The following is a 6000-nucleotide window of genomic DNA, read 5'->3' as shown; positions in this document are numbered from 1 at the left end:
CACAGACCTTTAGGATTTTTTACAGATCTCTAGCTGAGATTTTTAGTGAAATGGAGAAGACTAATGAAGCTGATATAAATTTGTTAATTTATAAAATTTTCACACAGTTCACTTCTTTTTGACTGATCTATTCCTTGAAATAATTGTTAATTTGCTGTTTCAACTTATTTCACCGTTCACTCCTTCTTTCTTTTTTCATTTTCCTGCCATTGTTACAGTTGCTTCAGCTAAGCTTCTTGTGTCCTCATGAGATTTTGCAGAAAGCTCCATTTCCATACTCCATGATTCCCTTAATTCTACACCTAAGTGAAAGTGTGTAATTCTCACAACATGAAGGGTGACAGAAGTCTCATCCTCAGCCCCTGCCTGAATTTGTAACCCAATTCTACAACACGTTTAAAAACACACGTGCTGTTCCCTGCCTGACAGGCCTGCTATTGCCTATGGGCTTGGCTAGCTACTGGCATGTTTTCTTCAGCAAAAGTTGCTATCAATACTTCTCTTGATATTGTCAAAATGCTGTATGCCAATGTTGGTGATGTTATCAAAGGAAAGTGAAATCTCATTGAAATGCAGTACTAGGTTTGTTTGGTAAAACTTATCTTCCTTTTGCACTCTATTTACATTGTTAATAATAAACTTCTGCTCCATTTCTGCTATAACTTTGACTGAAATGTTCCAATTGTTGTTAAGTGTGTTACCTCCTTAATTTGTTTTTTTTACTACTCATACAAAGCTAATGTACTTTCTGAAATTTTGTGAAATTTAATTCACAACTAGCATCTCATTTAGCTCTTCTTGGCCTTTTTTTTCTTTTCTTTTCTTTTCTTTTTTCTTCTTCTTTTTTTTTTTTTTTTTTGGTATGAATCACCTTATGCGAGAATATTTCTCTACTTTCTTGATTTCTGGCTTTCTTGCTTTCCTACTTCTTTGTTATAAATTGATTGGAAAGATTTCATCATTACCAGTCAGCTTGCTCCTGATTTTCTTCAATGTTCGGAAGTTAGCTCTTTGGACACAAATTAGAAATGCTATTGATTGTCACTTTTTCTGAGTTCCTATAATTTGTACACAACACCTTTTTATGAAGACATCACAAGTGGTAGGGAGAGGAAATGAACAATTCCCCTATATGCTGTACCTGAGCTTCTCCCTGGACACTGCTTCAGCCTCTCTTACCAACACCTCTCTTTTTTTCACTCCTTCTCCAGTCCCACTAGGATGTCAATGCTGAAAAGTTCAAGGTGCACTGATGGTGTTCACCTCTGCAGACAGCTCCTGCTGCTCAGGTCTGCCACTGGCAAATGTCACACTGTGCTTCCCAGCAGTCCAGGGCCAAAGGTGGACTGCAGTAGGCAACATGAGCATTTAGGACAAGACATCAAATGCCTTCCACGAGTAGGAAATTTAAAACATGTTGGTAATCATTGGTGTTCATAGCTATAACCAATATTGAATTCCTTCAACAACCGTCTATGTCCTCTCTTTCATTGTTCTTTATTTCCGTTGCAAATAGCTTGCAACAATAAAAATGAAGAAATGCCAAATTTGTGTGGCTCTTCAAAAAAAATTCTTGCCTTGAAATTAAGTTCAGTTGAAAACTCTGATCATCCTCTCCAGATTTTGTGCAGGCCAGATGGGCTAGTGCTGTCCTTTGCTGTGAAGATGTCCTTACTGTGTGTTGCTTTTCTTTCCTCATGAGAGGAAGAAATAGATCAAAATCTTCATGTCTCCCTCCTGTTTTGCAGAAACTTCCTCCACTGTCTTCTTAGTGTGGAATCCCTCAAGGCCATAGGTATAATGATCTATTAACTGATGTTAGCCAATATCTTGGTCTCAAAATTCATTGCTGTCTTTCCTTACAGTTCTGTCCTCAGGTTCTTCAGGCTTTTCTTCCTTTCTCACTAACAAGTGTTCATTATTTCTCCTTTAAACCCCAGAGCATCCCCTGGTGGATTTTTGTATCTTTTAATTTCCTGGAAGAATATGAAGGGTCTAAAACTAAAAGCTTTGCTTGCTCTTATCCAGGAGATTACAGAAGGGAATTGGATAAAAGCGAAGGTTGAATACTCAGTGCTTTGCCATCATCAGCAGCAGTGTACATTTGGTAGAAAATAGCATTCTCCTTAGGCAGTGGGGTTTCAAAACATTTCCCAGGCATTAGAAATTCAGGAATGAAATTCTTTAGACATTATTCTCTGCGGCCTGAAGTTCCTTTTTATTTTGCTGGAGACGAAAAAGGGAAATAGAGTATTTGGACTCCCCAACTGACATATAATCATTAAAGAAACAGGGACTGTCCTTATCACATGCCTTTTCCTTCATTGTTGCTCAGACATTATCTAGACATTAACTATCCTATAGCCCACCAACAGAACTTGCAACCTACTCTTGTCAACTATGTGTAACATTTAAAGGTTTCTGAATACTTTCGTATCTGAACATTTAAAGAGCAAGACAGAATTACAGGTCAGACTCTTGTTCATCCTGCAGTGAGCTGGTCAGAAGAATAGTAATGGATGGTTTTTGAGAATAAGATACTGGCCAATAGAATAGAATAGAATGAGAATAAATCACAGTTTTTTTCAGGCACACCAGGTGTTGCCTGGGACACTGTGAACATCTTTCAGTCCCCTGGAAGACTGAAAGAAACCTCAGGGGAAGTACTTTAAGCTTTGAGAATTCACTGAGCCCTGCTTGAAAGGAGCTGAAGGAAAATCAGTGCTGGTGGCAGTGTTGTGGGAAGCTACAAGCAGGGAGCTGTATCCTGCCCAGCAACGGGGCTGGTTGTGTATGCTTCTCTTTTAGATGATGGATGGTGGGAAGCTGGGTTTAACACAGACATCGCAGTTACTCTGGCCTTTTGAAAATTCATCACTGTGAACATTGTTGATACTAATTATTCTGTAGAAATTGCAGTGAGTAACCTTGTAAGACTGTTGGATTGTGTTTACAACTAAGAAGGACTGCCTAAAGGATAAAGATGTATCTTTCTTTTTCCACAACACTGATTGAACTCTGATAAAACATGTTTTCACTTGTTTCTTCGATGTACTCTTACACCATGAGATAAATAAATTACACAGTAGGAAGTAAATGAGAAGATTTTATACTGATAACTGTGTGCATGCTTCAGTTTTCCCTAGTGTTTTGCTTGCCATAATCCCTGCTTTAAAATAAATGAGCACAGTTGTACACCTCTACTCTCCCACAGTATAAAACAGATCTTTTCCAGAAGAACTTTTCTTTTTCTATTAAGTTTCATCTTCATCCTTCCTTTGGAAATTCCTTTGGAAATACAGAATTATACTAAAATTTCTCATGGTCATAGATAAAATAATGCTAAACATATGTACCTATACTTTTAGCTGTAGGTGGAAAAGTCAGTGCTCAACCACAGAATTTCACTAGCCTTTTGCTTACTTTGCTTTCTCCTATTAAATGTTATTGATTTCAGTTTGCATCTCCTAATGACTATTATGCCAGGGGCAGAACTGGGTGACAGTGAAATCCAGTTCTATGCTCCTGCTGATAATGAAAATGTGCTAGTAGCAGACCAGATAGCTTAAATTACTGCTAGTCTGAGTATAAACTTCATGAGCTGCCTGCCGGGAAGGCAATCAGCACTAATGGACTGACTGAGCCTGTCTTGCTCCTGCTGCCATCATATTGTCATGGTGGAGCTTTGCTGTTTGCTTCCAGCTGGGATAGGAAGGAAAAACCAGAGGACCTGGCAAGCTCCAATGAAAGGTAAGTATTGTCAGATAAAGAACATTAGGAGAAGAACTCATTTTTTGAGTTTTGAGCTCTGTACCTTACATCATCTCCTGTCATACCTCTGTGATGGAGAGCTGGGCACAATGTAGGGTCTTCAGCACTGACGACAGAAGGAGTATGGCAAAGTTTCAATTACTTGTTTTTGCTAATGACTTTGTTTCTCAAGGAAAATAATGACAAAAAGCCAAATTCTTCCAGTAGTCTACACACATGTTCACCTTACAGGCCAATTAACAGACAAATATTTTAGCTTCATTACTTTATGCAGCATGTTAGAGGCTTTAATGCCTTACTGATGTTTTAATCATAGTTCCCTCTGTACAACCTTCGACTTATGAGCACAGTTAACTACATAAAAATTTTAAATTTGCAAAATCAGGCTTGGGGATTAAAAGGCAGGACTGTCAGCCATGTCCCTGAGGATTGTCTTATTTTTGTAAATCTGCCTGGAGGGGTTTCAAAAGCTTCTTTTCTTTCTTATCTTCACTTGCAAACCTAGTGATCGTTTTGATTTTTTTTTATGCTTGAGTTTATAAACTCCCAGACTTCCAGAAAAGAGAGTTTCTTTAAAACCACGTGTCCTCAGTAATAATAATTTATAGGAGGAAAATGTAGAAAGCCTGTGATCCAGAAGCAGAATTGGTTTTCTTTTCAGCGCTCTCTCACTGTCAAACATTACACATAAAAAATTAATCCCTATAATTTCAGTTGTTCCTATGGAACTAGAATTTTAACTAGCGACCAAGTATTTCTACAATGCCTACTCATAACGCAGTTCAGTGACCCGCTTATGATCAGGTTAACTATCCTTATGCTTCCTAATTGTATTCAAGGACAATCTGTGGTGAAAGTCAGCCCTTCACAAAAAGCTGGCAGCTTCATCTCTTCTGGGAGAAGGAGCCAGGCTCTGATGGTCACTTCCTGTCAGCCATCTGCTAGCAGCACAACATGCCATATAACATTGCCTATGGAAATGTATATGCATGTGTGCAAGCACATGACATGCACAAACAAATAGATCTGCACATAAACTGGATAGAATTCTCCTTGTAAGGTTTATTCTCTGAGGCTATTGCCTCAGAACAACTTTATGTTTGATCACAGGCATTTGAACTGTCTGAGCAAAGCAGAGTGATGCTGCTTGGCACCACTTTGTGCACATTGCCCTACCTGCTTTCCCTGCATGCCCCTCCAGTGTGCCTCCCATAGAGAAGGAGGTGGAAGGCTTGACTGGTTGCCAAGGGCACAGTGCTCCAGAAGAGCTAGTCAAGGGTAAGTGTGGCTTGGTTGGAGATTTCTTTTTCACCACTTTCTGATGTTTGATGAATGAGACAGTGTGTGAATGTGAAAAAGTTTACCTTTTTTTTTTTAAAGAGAGATCATCCTTGTTGCTATACTAAAACATACTTTTATTCTTGAAAGTGACAAGAAGTTTTATTTATTTTCTCATTACAAGATAAATTTATTTCAAATAATCTTCTTTTTACTGACCCAATATGAAAAGACAGATGTGCTCAAAGTAGTGGATATTGAATATCATTGACTGATAGCAGTTTCCTGGTGTAAATGTGCAGTAGCTTTGAAAAAGCATCTATTGTGAGATTAAATGTGGTCAGAATCAAACAGCTTTATCTGTGTCTATTAAAAAAGATGAATGGACAGTGCCTCCCTCTCCATGAATCAAACACAGAGGAGCTGAACATCATAAATCTCAGCCACCATGAAGAGCCAGGGAGGGGAGGAAAAGTTTCTTTCACCCTATGGTTCAGTTTTGCTAATTTTATTTAAAACCTCGGTCATAAAATAACAATAAAGAAAAAATATGCTGTAGTGTGTTTAGGGAAATTAATTCTGCCAGGAACCAACCTTAGAATTTCAATTGTAATTTGAGGAGCTGTTTCAGACCTTTTCAAAAGGATTAGCAGTTGTAGCATTCAGAAAGTGAGATGACTTCAATATTCAATACTGACTGACATCCAGCCAATAACAGACCAGAAGCCATTTTCAGCAGAGTGTTTGTTCAGGCTTACAGCAGTCCTTTGCCTCCTCCACTGAGAAAACTGCTGGGCTCCCAGCAGCTATGTCAGTAAAACCAAATTAAATGTACCTGTGACCACTTTCTGGCATCAAGATCAGTTTGACATTGCTTGTGTCTAAATTATACCCTCTTGTACCTCCAAGGTAGAGTGGCTGCAAAACTTCCTGGTAGTGGCCCCTGGCCTG

This window comes from Lagopus leucura, unplaced genomic scaffold (assembly GCF_019238085.1).
Source record: "Lagopus leucura isolate 7727_CA_CO unplaced genomic scaffold, USGS_WTPT01 Super-Scaffold_73, whole genome shotgun sequence".
Lineage (NCBI taxonomy): Eukaryota > Metazoa > Chordata > Aves > Galliformes > Phasianidae > Lagopus > Lagopus leucura.
The sequence above is the reverse complement of the archived record's forward strand: the minus strand, read 5'-3'. Positions refer to the sequence as shown.